Below are 25644 nucleotides of genomic sequence, written 5' to 3' on the forward strand. Positions count from 1 at the left end.
CTACCTGTCCTGGCTCCTGCACTGATCCAGTCTTTTATGATAGAGCCATATATCAACCATTGCAGATAACTCCTTCTTTCCTCTCCCATATGTCCACAAAGGCTTTCTCATAGCCTCCCCATTATCTCAACCCAAGTAAGAAACTGAACTTCAGAGAAGACCATAAGTTTGTGGCTCCCTTAAATACCCATTTGTGCCCTTAGCAGATCCAGAGCATAAGGGACGTGGGAAACCCTTAAGCACTCCAATCAGTTCATTGAATATTTGAGACAATGTGCTATGGATTGATGTTAGTCTTGGGACTCAATAGGGGGAATATTTGAACAGGATTTAGAAGACTTTACCACTTACCTCAAAGTGAACCCCTGAACAAGCCATCCCATTCTTTTGGCCTAGAGGATGTCTTTGGTTCTCTGAACATCTAATAGTTTGTGTTCTTGGTTCAAGAAGAGGCTCCTCTAGGAGCTGTTTATCTGACTCTTCATTTGGGGCACCTGACTCATGGAACTGACTTTGATGCCTTTGTGGATGCCCCTTTTGTTTGTATAATCTTGCATGGCAAGATCATTAGCAGGGATTAGGACACAATCTGCCTTAAAACAATTACGGTCAACTAGTTCCACGGCCCTATATACTGACTGATATTTTACTTTGTGTCAACCAACATAATGACACTGGGGACTAAAGCATTACAATTCTATGTAACCTGAGTACATGAGTACATTGTTGTTAGACTGAATTTCAGCAATGACCTAGGTCACGTCAGTTCCAGATGGTCACCATGTGTCCTAGTACACATGTGCTAATAGCCTGTGTAAGAAGTAGAAGAAGTTTCCATGGCTGATCCCTATTCCCTATTTCTATCTCTGGTCCCCTTGGCAGCACAGGCCCCAGAATTTTATGGTTTCTGCAGCACGTTGCTGAGATCAGTTCAGAGCACAGAGGAGAAGGAGCAGGACAGTCCTGTGGAAATAGCATTAATTTTGGAACCCGAAAACCCAGGTCCAAGTTTCAGCTATTGCAAACTTCAGATTCTGTATCTGTAAAACAGGAATATTAGTACCTATCTCAAAGGACTGTTGGGAGGAGGATGTGGCAGAAAAGACATGAAAGTACTTTGTTGTTGTTCCTTTACTGGGTGATGATAGGCCCAGCCCCTTCCTGCTCCAAATTGTCATTGTTCAGAGATGCTTCCTAACTGTCACGCAATGCAGTTGGGAAAGAGGACTCTAGCTGAGACATGTCCAGCCTCTGTCAAATGACCACACGACACAAACTCTGATTTTCCTATAAATTCAGAAAAATAGAAACTTACCTCTACCTGTATCACTCTAATAGACTCGTGTGTAAATGTCTTCCCAAACACTCTGTCATTTAGTCTCCGGTAGCTCTTTAAAGAAAGAAGAAATGGTATTACCACACCCATTTTTCAGGCAGGGAATCTGAGAGAAAGAGTCACTAAAGGAATACTGAGAAATCATTGAGCTTGTTTACTGAGGAACTGTTTTTGTGAATCTAAACTAGGCTTTCCATAAAGTTATACATCTTTCCACTCAAAAAAGAAAGACCTGACAGGATTTCTCCCAGTTCTACTTTTCATGAAAAAGTATTTGGAATACAACTCAATACTATTATCTGCCACTTCCTGTGGCATTTGTAAGCTTGCTTATTGTCGACATCTTGTCTAGTATGTTAGCCTTCTGTTACTATAACAAATATCTGAGATAAGAAAACGTATAAAGAGAAAAGGTTAGTTTGGCTCACAATTTTGGAGGTTTCAGTCCAGAGTCAATTGGTTCTGTTGCTTTTAGGCCTGTATCAAGGTAGCACATCGTGGTAGGATGAAGCTGCTTACCCCATGGGGGCCTGGTAGTGAAAAAGAAAGAGCAAAGACCAGAGTCCCACAATTCCCTTCAAGAGCAACCACCAATGACCTAAAACCTACCATTAGACCTCACCTCTTAAAGTTTCCACCATCTCCCAAAAGCACCACTCTAGAGACCAAACCTTTAACACGTGGGCCTTTTGGGGACACTTAAGAGCCAAACTACAACACTTAGAAACTAGATTTAACCCAGAGAAGCCTAATAAAGGTTTCTGGGAGTTGGAGAGGAGAGGAAAATAAATGCCAAAAAGAAAAATCTATCTAATTCAGAGCTTATCTGGTCTTTGAAGAGAGAAAAAGGTAAAAGCAAGGTCCCAGTTCAGTTCTATGTTTGTTTAAGCATTGATTTTTTACCTAAGAGCTCTGAGCATGTCTTCTAGGTCACAGTAGGCACCTTGACAGCAGCCTCTTAGAAGGCTTTTGGTGATGCAACGTTTTTCTGCCTCTCAAACCTAAGCTGCATTAATCCAATCTAAAAAAATAACATATCCTGCCCTAACTGGCCAAACTGAGTGCAATGCTAAAGAGCCACCAGCTTCCCAGGAAGACCCAGGTCTGCACTGCTGTGTTTTGTTAACTAGCACATGCCATGTGTAGGTCAGTTTGTGCCCCATTTTAATCACTTAGAACTAAGTCCTTACTTAGAGCATTGCTTCAGGAGGACATAGACCCTAGAAACGAATCTACTGTCTGCATATGTATTAGCTCCTATTATCTCATTTTTATTAATATTATTAGTTATTCAATTTTGGGGTAGGAAATAAATTCACATGACTCAAATGAAAACCATTCAAGGCACAAAAATAAAATGACTCTTCCTCATCCCTTCTCCAGCCTCCCTTCACAATAGGTAACCGTTATTATTACCATATTCCATCAAATCAAAGGTGCCATCAACTTTAAGATGCATCATTATTTTATGTACCACCAAGAAAGAAAATAATACAGATAATTATAATTCTAAAGTGGCACATATTGGAAGATATTCTTATTTCACAGTTTTTAAAATGCAAAAAAAAATGCCTATCAGAGGATCATTCCCTAATTTCTCTATATATACATTATCAAATCTGAGTATAGATATAATTTTACTTCCTAACATCAAAAAAGAGCATCATTGTCTGCTTGTTGCTTTTTTCGTTTTAAAATATATCCTGGGGATCTTACCACCTCAATAGATGAAGATCTCCTGCACTCATTTTTTTCAGTAATCAAAAGGATATGATATATTTAACCAGTCTTCCATTGTTGAACATTTGGGTTGTTTCCAATCTTGTGCTATTTCAAGTGCTTCTGCAATGCGTAGCCAGTGTGTAACATCATCTTACAGGAAAGAAAGTAACTATTTCTTCAGGATAGAATCCTAAAGTTAAATAGTTGGGCAAAACTGAATACACAATTCTAGTTTGGGTGAATATCGACAAATTTTGTATTATAGGGGATCATACCAAGTTTAGCTCCCTGCACACACACACATACACAATGAAGATATGAGTGTGCCCATTTCCTGTAGTTCTGCCAATAGACAGTAAGTAGTCGGTTGTTTTTTTTAAATAAATGTGATAGGTAAAAGTAAATGGTATATTGGTGTGTTTTGTTTTATATTTTTTATATTATGAGTACAGTTAAGCATCTTTTACAACTTTTAGACCATTTATATTTCTTCTCTATAAAATATCCGCTTACATTCTTTGACCATTTTTATGTTTGATTACTGTTCTTCCTATCGACTTTTCTGGGAGTTTTGTATTTTGTGGTGTAAGTGGTAACTTTTCTTCTAGTTGATCATTTGTTTGCTTGTTGTTGTCCCAATGCCACCTGTTAATCAGTCCATCATTTTCCAAACTAATTTGAGATGCCACCATTATAATCAAGTTCCTATACTTATCTGCTCTCTCTTTAGACTCTATGGTCCATTCCACTGGTCTTGGGTCTTCCTACTGGTATGGACTGGATGTTGGTGTCCCCTCCAAATTCATATGTTGAAACCCCAACCCTCAATGTGATGGGGTAACAAGAGGAGTTAGGGTCTTTGAGAGATTAATCACACTTACATGAGGTCATGAGGGTGGAGTCCCCATAATGGGAGTAGTGTCTCTATAAGAAAAGGAAGAAACACCAGAGCTTTCTCTCTCAATGAAACCACAAAGAAGAGGTCATGTTAACACACAGCCAGATGATAGGTATCTGTGTGTCAGGAATAAGTACCCTCTCCAAGAACTGAGTCTGTCAACATCTTGACCTTGGACTTTTTAGCCTCCGGAACTGTGAGAAATAAATTTCTGTTGTTCAAGTCACCCAGTCTATGATATCTCATTATAACAATCAAAGCTGATATAGACACCTACATATATTTTTAAAATATCATTTCAGAGGTGCAGTTAAAGTTACACTTACTGGTTACTCCTAAAGCCTCCACCTGGAAACACGTTTCACACAATATGTGCGATTTTACAAACTATACCAAAAAGCAGAAGAATTGTTCTACTCAGTGAAGACTTCCACAGATAACTTTATGACATAATATGGTTGCTTTTCAATAGAACAATAATATTGATCATTAGAGTTAGGATTTATAAGGCCACAGCTCCTTACATGTCAGAACCATACCTAGAAATGTCCAATACCTCTTAGCAACAAAGACCACTGCTCAAAGACCCGAGTTACTACAGACTAAGTTCTTTCTCTACACAACTTGTTCTCTTACCTCTTAGAACCTCCATTCCAACTTCCCATTTCCCTTCATCCTCAGCTGACTCCTGAGAATTGATGCTTTTATCTTGCAGCTCATGATAACTTGTCCGTTGCATATCTGAAAGGTTTCAGTTCCACTCCCTTTCCCTATCTAATCTTGTCTCCATATGTCAAACATGGATAGTTTCAAAGTACGAATCTGGTCATGTAGCCATAATGCTCTAAAACTTTCCACGGCCTCTCATCATTTAAAACATGGCTATCTTTACATGGCTCTAACGTTCTGCGCGATCTGGTCCCTGGCAACCTATCTACCCTCCTCTTACACTGTACCCCCATTCACCTCCTCTGCTTCGGACACACTAGGAGTCCCTCAGTTGCAAAAAACATATTTTTCATATACCGTTCCCTTTTGCCTAAAATGCTCTTCCTTTTTAAAACCTATTAATCTTTCAGACCTCAGCTCAAACACCACTTCCTCAGTGTTTTTTGTGTTTAATCCCCAATGCCTTATCTTTTCCTTTATGGTACCTTATCTCAGTTCATAATTACACATTTATCTACATTGCTGTCTGAGTAATACCTTTTTCTCATCAACATCATATAAACAAGGACCATGTCTTTTTGCTTACAACTTTCCCCCAATATCTAGCTTGGTATCTAGACCAACCCAAATTAGGATACCATAAAATGTTGAGTCAATTAAATCCATGCTTATTTCCAATAAAAGATTTTAACTTGCCATCGAACAGCTATTTATCACTGGCTTTGAACTCCCGTATGTACATATCCCAGGTGTGCACAAAGCACTGAAGCAGAAGGAAGAAAACAGGATTCAAGTTCATCTACTGAAAATATTGTTAGCAGCTACCTTCTGCATTGAGCAACAAGCAGATGTTCAGGCTGGATGCAAGAAACTTTGGTTAGATGTATTTAGTTCCTGTAGGATTCACAGTCCAGAACATGGACCTGGCCAAAGGTCTACTGATAATAGCTCTCCAGAGTGCTTGGCACGTTGACTTAGGTAGCAAGAGACCTAAACATGTCCCCAGTTCCAGCCCCTCTCCCCACCTTCCTATTGCCTCCTTCTTCATCAAAGCTACCATTTTGTTCAGAACCATAGACCTTCTAATACGCACCATCTCTTCATAAATTCCTGGGCTCCTCAATCCTACACCTTGGACCAGCAAATTTAAGGCAAGGGAGGGCACTGTATAGTTTTTCACATTCAACATATGGGAATTTCAAGCGCAGGTTGAATCAGAGCTGGTGTGTATTGCCAGTAGAAAATAGCAGATATGACAGGGTATGACTTCCATTAAATTCATGAAGGTATTTATCTTCTACCTTGGCCAGTTGCTGGGGGGAAAATCAGCTACCATTTTGTGAAGACACTGGAGCAGCCCTGTGGAGTGAAGTACACACTGAGAAGAACTTAGATCCCTGGCCAATAGCCAGCGCCAACCTACCAGTCATGTGAGTGCATCATATTGGATAGCTGTAACCCGAGCTGACATATAAGTGCAAGGTCATACGAGATTCCAAGTCAAAAAACACCTAATCAGGCCACTCCTGAACCCCTAACACATGAAAACCATAAAAGATAATCAGTCATCATCATCAGTAATATATGCCACTTAGTTTTGCACTGATTTCTTATGCAAACTTAGATACAGGCCATAGAGCCAAAAGTAGGACCCGGTGTTTAGAGGTCTTTTATTTTCTGGGCACAACAACCTTCCTCCCTTTTTAAATGTAGCTTTTCTCTATCTCTTCCTGTGACCTGCTCTACTCAGGAAGGACTTTGTGATCTTTCCTCTGGGCTTTCTATATAATATATGCATGCTTCTACACGGGTCTGTATATCCAATAGGGCATCATGATTAATAGCATCAGCTGTAGAGACAAAGTGCTTTAGTTCAAATTCCCAGTCTGTCATTTCCTACTTGTACAACCACAGGTAAGTGTTCTAACCTCCCTTTTCTTTAGTTTTCTCATTTCTAAAATAAAATTAGTAATAGTCCCTTTCCTCATGGGCTCATTTCCAGCGTTCAGCAGAAGGCCTGGCACAGCAGAAGCGCTCCAAAAATAGTTGTTACTATTTTCTTTATTATCATTGTGTTTGTCATGTTGTGTTGATTGTTCGTTTTCTTGTCCCTTTCCTTTTCCAAAGCAAATTTCTCCAAAGCAGTGTCTTGCTGCTACTTACCTTTGTCTCTTTAGCTACCCAGCACCTTCCACAACACAGATGGAGACCAACGTAGGCATGTCTTATGGGGTTGCCTCTGAAGTGGTGTAGAGATGGGAAGGTAAGATACTTCAGCCACAGGGAAGTAGAGCACAGAGATTGTTTGTAGTCCAAGGAAGGGGTGAGAGAAAACAGAGCAGAGCCAGGAATTGGAGCAGAAGTAAGGGAGGAGGTTGCTGTGATGCCCAGAGGGTGGGACAGCCTAGGAAAGTTGTCTAGACTCTCGCATAAAGGCTTTTGCTTGTCTTTTAATGATCAGCTCTCCATCAGTGGCAGAACTTTTGAATGTAAAAGGCCCTCACTTTATAAAAGGGTGGGGCCCTGGCAAGTCTCCCTAACTCACTAAGCCTTGGTTTCTCCATCTGTAGACCAAGGATAATAATCACCACATTTAAGACTTAGGAATGCTGAGCGTTACACATGAGCAAACTGGTAAAGCACTTAGCAGTAGAAAGAGTCCAGTAAACATTGGCCACTTCTGGCGTGGTCTCTGTGAAAACAGTCTTTCATTTGCTGGTGTCTTGATGCCAAAGAATTTTGATGATTCTCAAGCTTTTCTGCATTGTTTGCAGAAAGAACCAAGGAGCACACAGCTCACACACACACACACACACACACACACACACACACACACACACACGCACACACACACTCTTCCTTCTGGAAGAGGTTAACTGTTGTGACCGGCACAATTAGCCCCTTTCCATCTGATAACAACCCCATCTAAGGAATTCACAACTGTTAATTAGAGGCACCCGGCAATCTTGTGAGGGAGGAAAATTATCGCTCAGACTCTACATGTGTTTGAAGCAACTTGCTCCAGGGTAACCCCAGTCACAGAGCCTGGGCCTGAGCAGGGACTGAACAGGATGGAGCCTGCCAGCCCCTGCCCCTGCACACCTCCTCTTCCCTCTTCCAGGGCTCCAGGGGGCTGACTAGAGCCCCTGCAGTTGTAAGTTCATTATTAAATCATTTCTCACCAGAAAGAAGAAAAAGACTTGAAGCCCCGCACACAGTGGTTTTTAAAATGCTAGTCTCTCTTCAATAGAGATTGAATTCACTGATGTAGCCCAGGGAAAAGCGAGCTCCTTCCTCCCCTCCAAATGATTCTTTCAGGGTAATACAGCAGTTAAACCTTCAGGTACATAATAGCATGCCGCTCTATTAGCTAAGGCGATTTTATCCTTCAGCTTGCAGCTTCTTGTCTGACAGTTGTCACCTAGACAACCAGGTCTCCATGAACTCAAGAAGAGACTGGGGGTGTCCTCTGAGGAGACAGCCAGCCTGATGCATCAAATCTTCTGGTGCTAAGGAGCCATTCTTGGCTTTGTGATGTGGAACACACTAAATAATGCATTCAACTGTTGTCTATTCATCTCTTCCATCATCACCACCGCAGGCCCCTCCTTGCCTGTGACCTTGAAACGCTCTCTCAGCTTCAGGCCTTCCCATTCTCCTGTTATCAGCAAATCTGGGTTGGTGTGAGTGTGTCTGTGTTTAACAACTTTCCAGCCTTGCAGCTTCCTAGCCATGCTTTTTTGTTCCGAAACAAAAGAACTGCAAAGGCAGAAAGTTCTCTGTATCAGTGTGTAAGGAGACTCTAATCAGACAAGCCCCAGCAGGCTCTGGTGACTTAATGAGGAGATGCCACCTTGGTCTGCCCCTGCCTGGGAAGGGCTGAGCCTCAGGCAGGAAGGAAGAGCCACTTCTCCTAATCCAAAACCATAAGCACCACCAAGTTAGAGAAATCAAGGAGCAAGGACTACAGTGGCCATTACCGGACAAAGGGCCAAAGCTGCATTTGTCCATCGGATGGAGGGCATCCGTCACCAACTGTGGTCCCTCCCAGCATTACGAGGAGAATGTTTGGAGGGCCCAGGGCAGCAGCCGTGAGATGTAAAGTGAGCTTTGCACACCTGGATGTCACATGTGAGGTGATGCTGACTCAGAAGCCGGTACGTTTGTGGTACAGGGCAGTGTATCCACCTCTGTGGACTGCCCCCAGTCATTCGTGCAGTCACACTGTATGTCTACGCTCTCTTTCAGATCCCGAGGCTACAGCACTGAACAAAACAGGTGACACCCCTGTCCTCACAGAACTTACCCAGCAGTGGGACACGTGTTGCTACACATCATCTTAAAGCCATCAAGTTGTCAGTTAAGCATTTCGTGGAGGAGCTTGCACGACCAACACTGTGGGGAAGGAGGCAGTGTTACTTTTACCAGTCCATTCCAAACACCCACACACGAAATGAAGCAAGCTGTCCTGTCAGTACTTACTCTGAACCTTTATGGCTACCAAGACTCCATGCGATAGACCTTGGTTACACCATGTGCCCAGGGTCCTGCTTCAGGGGGAATCAACCATTAGAGTGCTGGAGCCAGCTTATACTGGTTCATGAGGGCTGTGGTCACAGCTCTTTCTCAATTTCATGTTTCCTGGCATCCTGTTGACAGCTCGAAATGAGCCATGGAAATCACCTAAAAATCATGGCATTTGTTTGTTTGTTTGAAAGTTCATCTCAACACACTACATTAGTTATCCTTTATCCAAAGTTTCATTTTCTATAATTTCAGTTACTCATAGTCAACTGCAGACCAAAAATATTAAATGGAAAATTCCAGAAATAAACAATTCCCAAGGCTTGTGTTGCATACCACTCTGAGTAGCATGATGAAGTCTCTGTTCCACCTAGGACATGAATTATCCATTTGTCTGGAGTATTCACACTGTATATGCTATGCCCATTGGTCACTTAGTAGCCATCTGACTGTTAGAATATCACAGTGCTGTGTCCCAGTAAATTTTATTTGACTTAATAATGGCCTCAAGGTGAAAAAGTGAAAGTACAATAAGATATTTTGAGACAAAGGGAGATCACAGTCACATAATTTTTATTACAGTATATTGTCACAATTGTTTTATTTTATTATTGTTGTTAACCTATTACTGTGCCTAATTTATAAATTAAACATTATCATAGATATGTATATGTAGGGAAAAAACAGTTGGCATATACATACACTCACACACACACAAATGTAGTTATATGAACTATATATATATAATATAGAGCTATAGTTGTAAATGAACTATATATATATATAGTTCATTATATATGAACTATATATATATATATATGAAACCTCATATATAGTTGAGGTTTCAGGCCTCAACTAGCAGTCTTGGAATGTATCCCCAGCAGATAAAGAGGGACTACTGTCCTAGAACCATCCTTCTCTCCAGTCCAGAAATTCCACTAATTTAGTAGGATGTTTGGGTAGGATGACACCATCCTCTTCAGTTCAACATGACCAGAGTATAGACAATTCCAGTACTCCCTCCTCCTGGCCACACCCCTTGGTGCAGACATGAGTGTATGACCTATAATAGCCAAGCAGAGCCTCCCCTAAGATGGGTTTTATTTTTATATGTGTATTTATTTTTAATTGACAAATAAAAATTGTACCTATTTATTGATTTAAAATATGTACACATTGTGGAATGGCAAAAAATAAAGCTAATTAATATACTCATTACCTCATATATTTGTCATCTTTTGTGGTGAGAACTTAAAATCTATTCTCTCAGGGATTTTCAAGAATATGATGCATTGTTCTTTTCTATAGTCACTAGGTTGTACAATAGATCGCTTGATCTTCTTTCTGCTGGGTGAAATTTTGCGTCCATTGGCCAATGTTTTCCCAGCCTTCCTCCCCCAGCAGCCCCTGGTAACCATCATCTTGCTCTGTACTTCTGCAAGTTCAACTTTTTTAGATTCCACACATAACTGAGATCATGTGGTATTTGTCTTCCTGTGCCTGGCTTATTGCATTTAACATAATGAGCTCCGATTCCACCCATGTTGCAAATGGCAGGACTTCCTTCTTTTTAGGGCTGACTAGTATAATAGAGTGTGTACTTACCATATTTTCTATGTATCAGTTCAGTCATTGATGGACACATAGGCTGATTCCATATCACGGGTATTATGAATAATGCTGCAGTGAACGTGAGAATGCCCATTTTCCTTCGTCACACTGATTCCATTTCCTTTGCTCCCCAAGATTTTAACCCAAACTATTAAGAAAAATGCCCTCCTTCTCTGAGATCAGCAGGAGTAAGGATCATGTAAGCTAGAGGTGTGATCTTTTCTACTCTCATCTCAGCCATCCAGATGATACAGCCAACACAGAAAAAAGCAGAATGAGAGATGGACAGAAGACAGAGCCCTGATGACACTGGCCATGCATCTATTTTATGCCCATAGACTGGAAAAGGCAAAGTGCTGGTGACTTACCCACAGGGGGCAGCCCTAATCCAATGACAACTGGATCTAGCGGTGCTTGAGGCCACTTACCCTGAACTTTTGCATGTTATAATTCACATAATTTTTTTTTCTCGAGCTAAGTTGAGTTGGGATTTTATCACTTGCAACTGAAAGCATTCTAATTATAATATACAATTGTCTTTCCTTATATCCTCCTCCTTCATAAACAAGTTTGGCTCTTTAGCAGAGAGCAGTTGATGATGTCAGGGCCCTGCCCATATCCCTTCGGTACTGTTCCCATGTAGCCTGATACCTTCTCACTGAGGCAAATAAGATACTCTTAGCCCATAGGTGGGAGAGGTCAGAGTGCTAGTAAGTTAATATACATAGAAGTGCCCCTAAACCAATGGTGGTGGATAAATAACCCAGTTTCCTTGCTCCTCCAGTAGGGCCTGAAGGCATGTTCCACACCATCTACCTGAAGTCCCAGGCAGGATAGAGTTTCAGTTTCAACCCACAGTAGTAACCTGTTTTGACACTCCGAATTGATTTTCTTTTCTTCTCTAGCTTACTTCTGTACTCCCTAGTGGTACCTCTTTTTTTTCTTTCTTTTTGCAGTGCTAGGATGAAACTCAGGGCCTTGTACGTGCTAGGGAAGTGCTCGGCCTACCCTAACAAGGCTTTTTGGAATAACCTCCCATATAAATTACGTGCATCCAAATCCTTGTCTCAAAGTCCACTTCTGAGGGAATCCAACCTAGAGGATTAGTTGCCAAAAACAAATGACTTCTACAATCCAAATCATTTTATTCTTCCCCCTCTAATACCTATATTCCCGTTGTGGTTTCTCAGCCAAAGTTATATCTTGTTCTTTGTTGAATATTGCCCAATGCCTGGCTACAAAGTTAATTTGCAAATAAGGAAGGAAACTGGCTATTCAGAATGGAAAATGGAGGCATCATAACTCCTGCTTTTTGGTGATTATCACAAATTCTAATGCAGATTTGACCTACCTTTGGTTTTAGCCATGAAATATAAAAAGGTGGACACACCCAAAGGTTCTTCTTGGGACACCAATGAATGTGGAACAAAGATTTTACTGGTTTTCTCTTGTGAGGAAGAAACTTGAGCAGCTGGTAATACTGTCATATTCCAACAGCTCCCTCCCCTTCACCTGACTTGTTCACACTCAGCACAGGTGGAGTCCACCTTAGCTAAGTGGCTCTTAACTGTCAGGGGAGGTGGGAGAGTCTGACTCTGGATGTCTGAAACTTTGGAGTGTGCATGCGCACAAAATCAGCCAGTCTGCTGAGAACCACACCCATTCCTCCCAGGAAACGGACAGAGAAAATACCTGTTCCAGGCACAGGACCGCCAAGCTTCAGCAACTCCCGACACCTAGATACCTGTATTTTTCCAAAGCCTTGGTCTGGGAGTAATTTTCTAACGCATTACAGCTCCTTTGGACTGGAGAGGCCTCTGACTTTATGGAAAGTAGGTAGAGAGAGGCTAATTAAATAAATTTAAGTGAAAGATCCTGCTGTACCAGATGAAAAGAGCCCAAATCTAAATTGCTATTGGTGACTACTTCCAGGAATAAAGGATTTTTAAGGAGCAAATTTCAGATGAGTCGTATGGTGTAGGGGGAAACCTGAATTTAGAATGTGAGTACCTGAGTGTGAATTCCACCTCCATCAATGCCAAGCTGGCTGGCAGCATGTACGGGGACTACAAATACAGTCTCTGGAGCCAAACTGCTTGGATTTAACTCCCAGCTCCAAAACTTACTAGCTGTATGACCTTGGGCAGGTTAAATGACCTCTCTGAGCGCATGCCCTTCATCAGTGAAGTAGGGACAGTAATGGTGAATGAATTAGTATATCTCAAATGTTTAGAAGAGTGTCTGACCTGCCGTAAGCTCCCAAATGTATGCTTTTACTATCGGTCACCATCTCTCTGAGTCTCAGTGTTCTTAAATGGGGAATTCCTACTTGGTCTATATTTGAGGGTTTTGTGAGGACAAAATGACACAAAATCATTGGAAGGGAAAATTTGATAAAACATAACATAAATCTAAGTCATTATTAAATCAGCTGAAGCTTTTGTGACGCACCCTCCTCCCCCACCCAGAGACCCCTGGCTGGGCATTTAAAGGCTTGGTTGGAGGGTTTGTGTGTGTGTGTGTGTGTGTGTGTGTGTGTGTGTGTGTGTGTTTGAACTCGGGGCCTCTGCACTTGCTAGGCAAGCACTCTACCACTTGAGCCATTCTACCAGCCTAAGGCTTTGTTGGTCTTGATTTCCAGGGAAAGAAACAAGAGCTCAGAGGAGCACCCTCCCCTCTACAAGGGTCAGACATATGGCGAGCAGCTGGGATTTATGCAAAGCATTCTTCAAATTAGTCCAAAGGCCCCACTGTTCGGTTATTGCCCCCAGTACAGCCATAAAACCACAACTCACAACTGCCAGCAGGTTGTTATATCCCCAGGCCTTAGCTCGCCCGGGCCCCTCTCAGCTGCCAAGCTAAGGCCACTCCAAGCTCTCTGGCCCTGGAGCTACCTGCGTGTCCTCTGGTTAACTCAATCTGCTGTCAAGAAGGAGGAAGTAATTAAATAGGGGACATGTCAGTCCCACCACAGGCCCTGGAAAAGTCAATAAAATTTAGTCACCAGAATGGGAGCTGATTTTTAACCACTCTACCATAAACCATGATGCACACAAAAGATGTCAGCTTCAGGCCACATAGCAACCAAGCCCAGGAACTCTGGGCCCTCTGCACAATTTCAGTAAAATGGCTATGGTGGGGCCGAAGGAAGGAAAATGAAGTGCTGTATACCCTATTGAAACGTGATGTGAGAAATGAAGAAAAAACATCTTGTTTCCTCCATAACTCTATAGCCTGAAGAGATTAGAGGGAGGGACACCGTGCCAGTGAAGAGTAGACAAATGGAAAAGAGGACAGGATAAAATATTGTTAGTAGACAGTTAGGCCAATTGGGCTCTGGGAGCCTGTGAATGAGAAAGTAGACTGTTAGCAGTTCAATTGCCATTTTGTTACTTGCTTGCTACGTTGAACCCCTCTGCCCATCTGCTTCATTCTTACAGAATCTGAACAGATTTTTAACAATCACAGGGCCCCATCCCAAGAGGGGCTGCAGGGAGGAAGCAAGTGGAGGGGAGAACCAGAGCCTGGAGGGCCAATATTCTGCTTGACTGATCTGCCAGCTCTGCTGCCTGCCTGGCCTTTTCTTCCCTTTCGCTCCTTTTTTGACTTGCAAATCATGTGAGTTTTCCATGAAATCAATCTCACTGACCACTTCATGAGAAATTGCAGTTACAACTCAGTAGGACCAGATATGGACAAGAGTGTATGGGAGTAGTGTGAGGTGGGGAGGGGGAGAGAAGGATTTCCTTGGAGGCATCACAACAGATCCATAGTCAAAGAAATGTGTCAAATGACTCTTCCACAGCCTTGCCTTTTTTCATAAAAAGACCCAGAAACCCTTTGATTTTCATTTTGCTTGTTTTTTCTTGTCAAACTCAAGGGTGATTTTAACAAGCATTTCAGTGTAATACTGAAGGCAAAATGTAGAGCACAATTCCTTTCAAGTTAGTAGTTAACATTTATCTGACAAATTATTACTTAGAAGCCTCACTACTTTCCTGAACAACAGGGTCTGATATCACACCTATTTTACAGAGGGGAAGACTGAGCCCCAGGGAAATTAAATGCCAGTGACTACAGAGTGGTAGAAATAAGATTTGAACACTCACTCAACATTTCTTTCTTGTTAGCCCTCCATGCTAACTGTAACTCACAAGTTTCTAATGCCCAACCCTTTCACCTACATTATCTTACCAGATACAAAACCTCCTGCTTTGGAGCAGGAGTTCTTGTCCTCAATTAAGAGATGAGAAACCAGGTGCCAGTGGCTCATGCCTGTCATCACAGCCTACTCAGGAGGCTGAGATCAGGAGGATCAAAATTCAAAGGTAGCCCAGGCAAAAAAGTTCAAGAGACCCCATCTCAGTGTAAAAAGCTGGACTCAGTGGCACATCCTTATCATCCCAGGTACTTCAGGAAGCATAAGTAGGAGGATCATGGTTCAGGCTGGCCTGAACAAAAATGTGAGACCCTATCTCCAAAATAACCAGAGCAAAAAGGACTAGGGGCATGGCTCATGTAATAGAGTGACTGCCTTGCAAGCATGAAGCCCTAAGTTCAACTCCCAGTACTGCCGAGAGAGAGAGAGAGAGAGAGAGAGAGAGAGAGAGAGAGAGAGAGAGAGAGAGGAACAAACTGACATTTAGAAGAATTAACTGATCTTCAAAGAAATGTAGAGGCAGATGGGGAGGATCACAGTCTGAGGCCAGTCCAGACAAATAGTTCTCTAGATCCCCCTCCCATCTCCAAAATAACCGGAGCAAAAATGGACTGGAGGTGTGGCTCAAGTGGTAGTGTGCCTGCTTTGCAAGCACAAAGCTCTGAGTTCAAACACCAATCCCACCAAAAAAAAAAAAAAAACCTGGCCTTCTCACCACACTCCTGATACCTCAGACTTAGTCCTTACCTATGCCAACTCTCCTCTGCCATGGGGAAATCTTCAGGATCACTCCACAGGAAATACTTGCCTCCTAGGCTTCTGGAGACAGGCACAAGGGCTCCTTCATTGGCCACATGCACCCTACTTACAGCAAGGTGGGTGCACAGAGCTGTATGGGGTTTTTCTAAGTGACCTCACTCCATCTAAGGGGGCTCCATTAACATCAAATAATTTATAATTTCATTAAGGTAATTTTCTAGTAGATGATGGAACCATGTCTTAAGGAAGCGGTGGGTGCCTTTTCATAATTCCAAAAAAGACAATGTAAAAGCTAGTGGGGCCCCTGATGTTATCTGTTTTAAATTCTTCCTACCTTGGTGGCAAGATGGAATTGATCTACCTGTCCTCTTGTCCCTTTTATGACCCAAAGTGAGATATGCTCTTGCAGAAAATGTATTTCTTCACTCATTTACGTTTAACAGTTTGCTTATTGGCTACCTACAATAAAACAGACATTGTGCAAGGTGGACCTATTATGGTGAACAAAAGAAACATGGTTCCTTCCATCTTAGTCTTGAAGTTCTGGAAGGCCATATGGAAGACACTATACGTTGGTCTATGCCAATTGGCTAACCATCTCTCTCTGGCTTGCCTTTATTTTATAGGTGGTAAAACAAAATAAAAACAAAACGACCATAAAAACAACCTAATTTTGTGAACGCATTTACCACTAGGAGTGGTCATGTGACCCATTTCTGGTCAATGAGACAGAAGCAATAGTCTACTGAAGCTCAAGTTCCCTCTCCACTCTTATTTCTCATTGGAATACAGGTGCTATTCCTGGAGGCATAACAGTCATTTTGTTAACATGAAGATTAAATATACCTGCTATAGACAGCAGAGAAAGAAGAGAAAAAGAATCTGAGTCCTGTAGGGCACCACAGAACCATGAGACCTGTGCTGGACCGCCTGTGTTGTTACAGGAGATCCATGAATTCCATGTACTTAAATTACATCCAATCAAGTTTTCTGTTACTTGCAGCTTTACCACACCTTCACTGACATAAGGAGACTATGTTAACCAAATAGAAATAATAGTAAAGGTGTAATTTTAAACATTCATAAATGTTAGTCTAGAGAAATAAAGGGCACCATGCGGATGTAAACCCAGGCACCTAACCAGGCTTGTCGGAGGAAATGACATTGAGTCTCACTCAATACCTAGAGGCTAAAACAAGATGACTTCTGGCCAAATGAAAAATTGCACAAAGGTCTTAAGGTAGGGTAAGCATACACATTGGGGGTAGAGAAAGAAGGACAGTGCACACAGGTGGAGAGGTAAATCAGCCCCTGGCGACCAAAACTGTGACCATAACCTCTTGGTTCAGTTCATTAACCAACAGGATTGAGAATCTACTGCACTAACTAACCACTCAAAGGGCAACAGATGCTAGCTAGCTTTCTAGGTGTCTCACCTATCCTCACCCCTCCCTTGTGTGCTCTCGCTTTTATCATGTGCTCAAAGTCCAATCCCCTTGTTGTGTTTGCCCTTGATCTAGTGTCCACATATGAGGGAAAACATACGATTTTTGGTCTTTTGGGCCAGGCTAACCTCACTCAGAATGATGTTCTCCAATTCCATCCATTTACCAGCGAATGATAACATTTCATTCTTCTTCATGGCTGCATAAAATTCCATTGTGTATAAATACCACATTTTCTTAATCCATTCGTCAGTAGTGGGGCATCTTGGCTGTTTCCATAACTTGGCTATTGTGAATAGTGCTGCAATAAACATGGGTGTGCAGGTGCCTCTGGAGTACAGAGAAACTAAAGCAGATACCTTAAAAGCAACTGAGGCCAATAGGAGAAGAGGACCAGGAACTAGAGAAAAGGTTAGATCAAAAAGAATTAACCTAGAAGGTAACACACACTCACAGGAACTCAATGCGAGTCAACTCCCTGTATAGCTATCCTTACCTCAACTAGCAAAAACCCTTGTTCCTTCCTATTATTTCTTATACTCTCTCTTCAACAAAATTAGAGATAAGGGCAAAATAGTTTCTGCCGGGTATTGAGGGGGTGGGGGGGAGAGGGACGGGGCGGAGTGGGTGGTAAGGGAGGAGGTGGGAGCAGGGGGGAGAAATGACCCAAGCATTGTATGCACATATGAATAATAAAACAATAAAAAAAAGAAAGGAATACAAACGGAAGTTTGCTCAGGCCTAGCTGAAGTGGAAAAGACATTAGGATCACTCCTAATTATTCACATCAATGGAAGGCAAGGTAAATCCCCAAGGGAGAGTCAATTTAAGAGGGCTATTGGTGAATACCCAAGACAATAAGAGTCTGGCACTACCTTGGCACTCAGTAGGTATTCGCTGAATGACCAAACCAATGTCAAAGAAAATTACTTCGAATCATAACACCATGTGTAAATCATTACCCCTATCTATGTAGTGCTGGCACACACGCACCTTTCCAACATAGCCTACAAAAACAGATAACAATAGAAACCCTCTTATGTTCTTGCTAGTACAAGGCCCTGGGCTCTGTCTTCCTATTAGTGAATTTCAGCTTTGTTTTTTGCTCCACAAAGGAGGATGTTTTCTCCATATGAGTTCATTCCTCACAGCGCCAGCCTTTCTTTTCTCACTGCACTCCCTGAGCCCACCTGCCACTTGGGGCCAAGGCACCCAGTCAGAACAGAGGAATATTCACACACTCAGCTTGGAAGATGTTTGGAGCAGGAGACAGCCCCTGCCACCAATGCGCTTGCAGCCTTGGAATGTCAGCTCTTCACAGAGAGTTGAAAAAACTTCACACAGTGAGTCTGTGCAGAGATGGGACTGAGGCCCAGGACTGTTTGCATTTGGAAGCTGTGCTCTCCTTTCCCTCTTACCAGGCTCTCACAACTTTCAAGAGTGCCTGCTTTAAACACACTACGTCCAAAACTCCTGCTGAAGTGTTCCTTCACCTACCCAGCACCCATCCAGATGTCAGACCTAACTATGGAGGAATGCTCCTCTCCTCTCCATCCCCTCCCTTCTTTCCCTCTTCTCTTTGTTCCTCCCTATCCTCCTTCTTCTCTTCTTCTTGCTTCTCCTTGGTCTCCTCCTCCTTCTCTGTTATCCTTCTTTTCCCTCCCCTCTTCTTGCTCTTGCTCCTCCCCCTCCTCTCCCTATTCTTCCTCTCCCTTTCTCTCACCCCACTGGTCTCCTTTCCCACACTCCCCTTCCCCAGTCCTCCATGTTTCTATCCCTCCCTCAACTTAGGCTCTCCAGCCTCTCAGTTAGACTAGAACATTGAAGGATACCTTTAATTCTTCATTTGCCTTTTCTCTTCTATTTCCTATAAATTTTGTCTATACAATTCTCTTTGAGTTCTTCTGCACTGTGCCTGTGACTTTTCCTCTCCACACCCTTACCACACCGGACTGCCATTTCCTATTCACTGGTCAGTCTCCCCCACTGGTCTGAGAGCCCCATGAGGCAAGGACCGTGCCATATTGCTCACTATTGGATCACCAGTCTTTGGGGATGGTCACAACACATAATAGAAACAAAATCAATATTTATCATGGACACATTGTGGTGTATTCCTTTTCTATTTTCTCACATAATTATATGCTCTTTGAGGACAGGCTCTAAAGACTTTCCATCTTCTGAGTTATGTAGGAGAGTTTTCTACTTAATGGGCAAAAAAAAAAAAATCCTTGCTGGGTAGAGACTGAGTGTCTTAGTCGATTTGGGCTTCGATAACAAAAACCATAGATTGGGTGGTTTATAAGCAGCAGAAATTTATTTCTCACAGTTCAAAAGGCTAAGAAAGCACATATGAATAAAAGAAAAAACAAAATAAATAAACAACTCAATAAAAAAAGGCTAAGAAATCCAAGATTGTGATGATGATGTATTTGATGCCTGATGATGGTTTGCTTTTTGCTTCATAGATGGCACTTTCTTACTTTGTCCATACAGGACAATGGATCTCTCTATTAACTCTTTTATAAGAGTTCTAATCTCCTTCATGAGGGCTCAATCCTCATGACCTACTCACTTTTCAAAGGTCCCCACCTTCAAATACCATCACTTTGAGGATTTGGGGGGACACACATTCAGATCCCAGCACTGAGGCTGCCCTACTAATTCTTTGAAGTCCTAATGGTGCTGTAACAGGCAGGGTAACCTCTCATCAGGTCTCTGTTGGGATATCATGCCTTAATTATTATATCATCAATCCAGTCAGAAGATAGAGATACCATAACGAAAGCCATTGTGACTTAATTCCCCACTGATTTCTGCCATGTGGGATCCGGGACTGGAGATAGTTACGGGTAGGAATGCTTCTGGTAGACTTGTTCCCTCCTCACAGGCCTGTAGTTGGGTGTCTTGGAGGAGACAGTGACATGGGCAGAAATAGGACACCGATATTTGTCTTTAAATGTAAGAAAGTCAGGGCCAGAATCGTGATAGAGCACCGGTCTATACTTACTAGACAGGTGCTCTATCACTTGAGGCATTCTGTCAGTCCTTTTTGGGGTTGGGTATTTTCAAGATAGGGTCTCGTGAACTATTTCCCCAGGCTGGCTTCCAATCAAAATCCCCCTGATCTCTGCCTCCTGAGAAGCTAAGATTATAGAGGTGAACCATCAGTGCCTGGCTAGTTCACAATTTTGAAGGCTAAAAGTCCAGAATCTGGGTGGCCCCATCTGTTTGGTCTCTGATGAGGGCCTCGCGGTAGATGGCCTCACAATGGCAGCAGGAATACATACGGAAGAGATCACATGGTAAGAAAGCAAGCTGGAGGGATTCAGGACCAGAGTTCTTTTTAAAACAACTTTCTCTCACAGGAACAAACTGGGATCTAATGAGAACTAAATCAACCCTTTCTGAAAGGAGGGCCCCCGATGAATCTATCCATTTTACCAGGCCTCTCCTTTTTAAAGGTTCCATTACCTCTCAATATCACCACATTGGAGACCAGGTTTCTAGCACATGAACCTTTGGGGAACACACTCAAACCACATACAATCCATAGCAGCCTTAAAATAATGAATGCTTGCTACCTACTCCCTCAAAACACATCACAGGGCTTTCTGGGTGGGCTGTTTTCCTGGATAGCACTCCTTCCACTTAGGTACCTTCTTCTGATGGCTCTGTCCTCCCCTGGAGCCTCAGGCAACCAAATGAATCCCTCCTGCAGCTGACTGAAGAAGACTCATAACTAGTGGAGGAGCTCACAAGTTATTTAAGGTGCCACATCTAGGAGCCAAGTGAGTAACTTCCCCCACATTTCACTGGCTAGAACTAGCCTCATGACCCCACATGAACGTAAGGAGGGGGGTGGAAAAGGGCCCCTGTTGGCTTCCCAGAAAGAAAACAAAAGTGTGGTGGACACTGGAATTGTCTCTGTCATGGAAGCATTTTATCTCCTCATCCATAAAGGAGTGAACTTTGTAGTCTGAAGACATGCTCTGTCAACATTTTGGATTACACCTAATGCTAAAACATTTTAGGGCCATATACCAATAGATGTCTATTTATATAGAAATCACAAGCATGCACTTAAGCAAACCTAGATATAGATATTTGGTTGCATTTGATTTCTTCTTATTTTAAGTAATGAAATAAAGTTTCACTATTTCCTGCTTCTACCCCAATGGACTGTCTCATCACCCCATGACATTTTTATGCTGCTCTCTGGAGACTCCTTCTCTGAAGGTTTGAGAGCCACCCAGAGAGGAAGCAGTTTTCTGTGTTGGACGCAAAGATTCATAGGACACAAACTTTTCCCAGATCTGAGCAGACATGGGCAAAAACCAGATTGGCCGCAGGGGCGGGGGGTGCTTTGAATTGCTCTCTGCCTTTACCTATGAAGGAATCGGTCCTGTCCTTCCCTTCCTATGCCCAGATCCTTGACTTCAGAGGCAGCTATGGCATGAGACCCTTTCTTAAATGGCACTAACTGTAGTCCACCTGGCCCCCTCCTGCTGCTGAGGTTCTATGGGCCTCTGCTGAACCCATGAGGAAGAGCCCCAGTGAGATGGGGAGGTGGAGATTGTGGCAGCTCGCTGCACACATAACAAGTGTACGTGCAAGTTTGAATTCACTGCCACACAGATGTTCCAGTATCACAGGGGAAGGGGCAGGCAAGTGCAGTTTATACAAGCCACAATTAATAGAATGCTTGTGGGTACAAGCTGGCATAAAACTCAAATAGACAAATGTGAGGGCATAAATGAATAATAGGAGTGATAAGTAGCATTTCTGGACTATTTGCTATATGGCAACCTGTTTTAAGTACTGTGCTTATTTTAACACACTATAGTCCTTTGAGGGAGATGCTTTTATTAACTACCTTTTGCAGAGAAGAAACTGAGGCACTGAAGTAGGTGGAGGTTTACTTGCCACTCAAAGTGTGATGTTCTGAGCACCCTCATTCCAGTCACATGAGGATCTTGATAGACACGAAGATTCTCAGGCCACACCCAGACCCATGGAATCAGAGTCTGGGTTTTAACAAGACCTACAGAGAATTCATGAACATATCAGAACCTGAGAAGTGCCAAATGGCAATGTCTTCTTCAGCCCAGATCATTTCAAGAGATGACTGCCTGTGTTCAAGTGAGACATCTGCTCAGCTAAATTCCCCCTCCCCATGTTCTAGAAGCGAAATCTGCCATTTCCAAAGACATGAGTCTAGGTTTGGGTGGCCAGCATTTGCAATCGTAGAAAAATCATCTTTCCAAAGGGAAGTGTTCGTGAATTTTGTGTATCCAAATATTTTATTGGTTTCTACTTTCTCTTTCCCACAGTCTTGAAGCAATAGTGGTTAAGAATGAGATTCCAAAATTAGTTGGACTCATTCTACTCCATACCCCAGGTTATCCCCTCAAAGTTTCAGTTTCTTCCTGTATAAAATGGATATACATGTAAAATGGGGACAGCTTTTAGGGCTGTCATGAGAATTAAATAAGATAATTTAGGTGAAACAATGCTCAGTGTTGGACTGAACACATAGTTAACAGTCAGTACAATAAATACTAACTGTTGTGAAGAGAGTTTATAGACAATTCTAGTTAGAGTTCATAACACCAATTATGAAACTTTTCTAGATGTCTTGAAACTTGCTATGTGTAACAAATGCTTAAGATTCATATAATATACGTGTAATACAGCTAATAATTGTTTTAACACACCCAAAATACAGACTCCACTTTTCCCAAATCAAAAAAACTGTGGTCCACGAAGGAACACACAATACTGAGAAACAAATACCTTCACTTTGGAAGAAGACTTGAGAGAAGGTCTGTCTTTCAGATTATTCAGAGTTGACTTGAATTGTTTCCTCTGTCTTGTCTGATCCTGTCCTTTATAAAGTATAACTCATAAAGTTGGTACATTAAGTTATTTTGCACAGACTTTTTAAAAATTCCATAAAATATATTTGGTTGTTTTTCCAAAATACACATAGCAGTGATAAATTTAGATAAAAAGGAACACAGATCCAGGGTGTATAGCAAAAAAAAACTAAAAAGAGAGTTATCAGTGACCCTAAATACTTTTCTTTTTCTGTTACTAATTATATACACCAATCATTTTATCTGTGTCTCCACAGCAAATCACAGATACTCATTCCAGCATTTCACCTAAGCAGGTTAATTTTTAAGCAAATTCTTATTTATTTTGGCTCCCAGGAAAATCTACTCCCAATATGCTGAAACAGCTGATTTGTAAGTGACACACAATGTACAAAGAACACAGTCCTGGACCTACTGCTGTTAATCCCCAATCTCACACCACTCACTTGACCTCTCCAGACCTTGGTTTCCACATATTTCAAATATAGACTCAATATTTGCCCCAATTTCCTCAGTGCCCTCCCTTATGTAATTGAAAGTAGTTTATAAGTTTGTTTGTTTTTTATTTTGTGGTACTGGTGATTGAACTCAGGACCTTGCACTTGCTATGCAAGCTTTCTACTACTTAGGTTACAACCCCAGTCTTTTTCCTTCACAGTTTGTTTCTCAGATAAACAAGTGCTTTTTCCCTGGGCCAGCCTCAGACTGTGACCCTTCTGCCTCTACCACCTGAGCAGGTAGAATTACAGACACATGCTATCATGTCCTGCTCTAGTAATTTATAACTTCTAAACTAAACGCATGTATAAATCTTGATCAACTAATATTTGTTTTAGCACTTTTTTTGGTCAGATATGGAGAGATAAGCAAAAACTATTTTTTTCACTTGTAGAAGATAAACAGAACAGATTCCATTCATTATTTTCTATTCTATTAAAAACTGTGGTGTGTGTGTGTGTGTGTCCGTATGATATGGAATTAGAAGCTAGATGTGGGACAGGGACGCACAGACACAAAAATAAAACCACTGAGATCAGTATCAGTAGGAATCTTGCTAATAGCACCAACTAGCTGTGTGACTTTGTTTAAGCCAGGTCCCCCCTCAAGTTCTAAACTCCCTCACCTATAATACGAATTGCTGTATGGATTCAATTACATTTGACATGATCGCAGCCATCTTGAGTCATAACTGTCATGATTGCCCTAGAGTAACCTTGACTGTTTTTCCTCACATAATTTCCCAGCATGCTAGAAATAAACCAAGTCACTAGGGTGGTATGTGGAGCTTTACAACCAGACCCTGGTGCCAGGAATATTCCTGACCTTTTGCTATTAGCTGAGATTAACCAGGTACATTACTATTTGTAAAAAGTCACTTTTGTCCTGATCACTTTTTAAGCCACCATCTTCTGGTCCAAAATTCAAGAATCAACCTTGTCTTGCTGTCACCCAGGACCACACTTCTGTCAGGAAGTTCTCAATAAATTGCACTCTGTGCAATCCTGAGTCTGTCTGCCTCTCTTTCTGCAGTCTCCCAGCATCTTGGGGCTCTTTCTTATATATTGGGACCAGCTTGCTCTGGAACCTGAATAAGTTAGACTCGATCATTTCTGGTGTCTCCTCAACTGTCAATGTTCTATGGTGAGTTTCCGAGCTATGCTTCACAAAATGCCATCCCCCTTACAGAATGATGACAGATGACTCAACTCACACCAACACTGTGAGGCCAACACACATTCTGTCCACAACCCTGTAACATGGGGATATGGTCTGCTAGGGAAAGGTGGGCCTTTATGATTTCACAGCCTATGAGGGGTGGTGGCAGAGTAAATGTCACAAAGGGAAAAAGCAGTAAACCAAGATAGAAGGCATACTACTGATAATCTGTGTCATGATTTGTAGTTTTCAAAATACTTTCACAAATAGTATTCACATTGGGCTGGGTGTGGTGGTGCATGTTTGTAATCCTAGCACGTAGGAGGCTGAAACAGGAGAATCACAAGTTCGAGGCCAGCCTGAGTTATTTAGCAAGTTCCATGGCAAGAAAAAGACAAATAAATAAATAAATAAATAGCGTCCATATTGGAATCTCCGTGAGAGTGTGATCACGGTAATCACTATCCCACACCTGGCAAACCTGGCATAGCCTAGACCTGGCACATAGGCCTGACACATGCTTATTATAAAAACTGATAAATGAAAGATCCCATTTTGTCCAGTGGAGTAGGTGTCATTTTCCCATATCTATAAGAGAATCTTGAGATTTAGAATAAGAAAGTGATTAACGTCACTCGTCTATTAAGCAGATGAACTATGATTTGATTATGCCTTCGATCTCCAAAACTGACGTTTATTCCCTATGTCATCACCCACGTGTGGTAGATTATAAAGACATGGCCACAGATTTCCTTACCCACTGAATCCCAAGGTTGGCCAATTGACTTGCTTTGATCAGTGGGACTCACAAATATGATGTAAATGAAGACTTGAAAAATACTCATACACTGAGCCTGCTCTTGCTTGTTGTTGGAAACTCTTCCACTATCATACAAAAAAAAAAAAAACCCTGGAGAATGAGACACTATGTGGAAGAGAGGCTCCAGAAATGCCAGCTGTCCAGCCATCCCCAGATGGCTCCAGAA

At 42.0% G+C, this 25644-nt stretch overlaps 1 long non-coding RNA gene across 3 annotated transcripts in view; it reads right to left on the reverse strand.

Moving 5' to 3' along the window:
* Positions 1–23339, reverse strand: part of LOC141419581 (uncharacterized) — a 36593-nt gene extending 13254 nt beyond the window's left edge. Inside the window, exons 1-5 of one of the 3 annotated variants that reach the window (XR_012444222.1) lie at positions 22920–23339; positions 22000–22167; positions 9108–9308; positions 1765–9020; positions 1316–1390 (exon numbers count right to left, since the gene is read on the reverse strand). This is a non-coding gene — a long non-coding RNA (uncharacterized lncRNA). Of the gene's footprint in view, positions 1–1315; positions 9021–9107; positions 9309–21999; positions 22168–22919 lie in introns of all 3 variants that reach the window. The other 2 variants (XR_012444220.1, XR_012444221.1) reach the window with 2 other exon arrangements.
* Between the last annotated feature and the right edge of the window lie 2305 nt (positions 23340–25644).

The sequence above is a fragment of the Castor canadensis genome, chromosome X, assembly GCF_047511655.1.
Source record: "Castor canadensis chromosome X, mCasCan1.hap1v2, whole genome shotgun sequence".
NCBI lineage: Eukaryota > Metazoa > Chordata > Mammalia > Rodentia > Castoridae > Castor > Castor canadensis.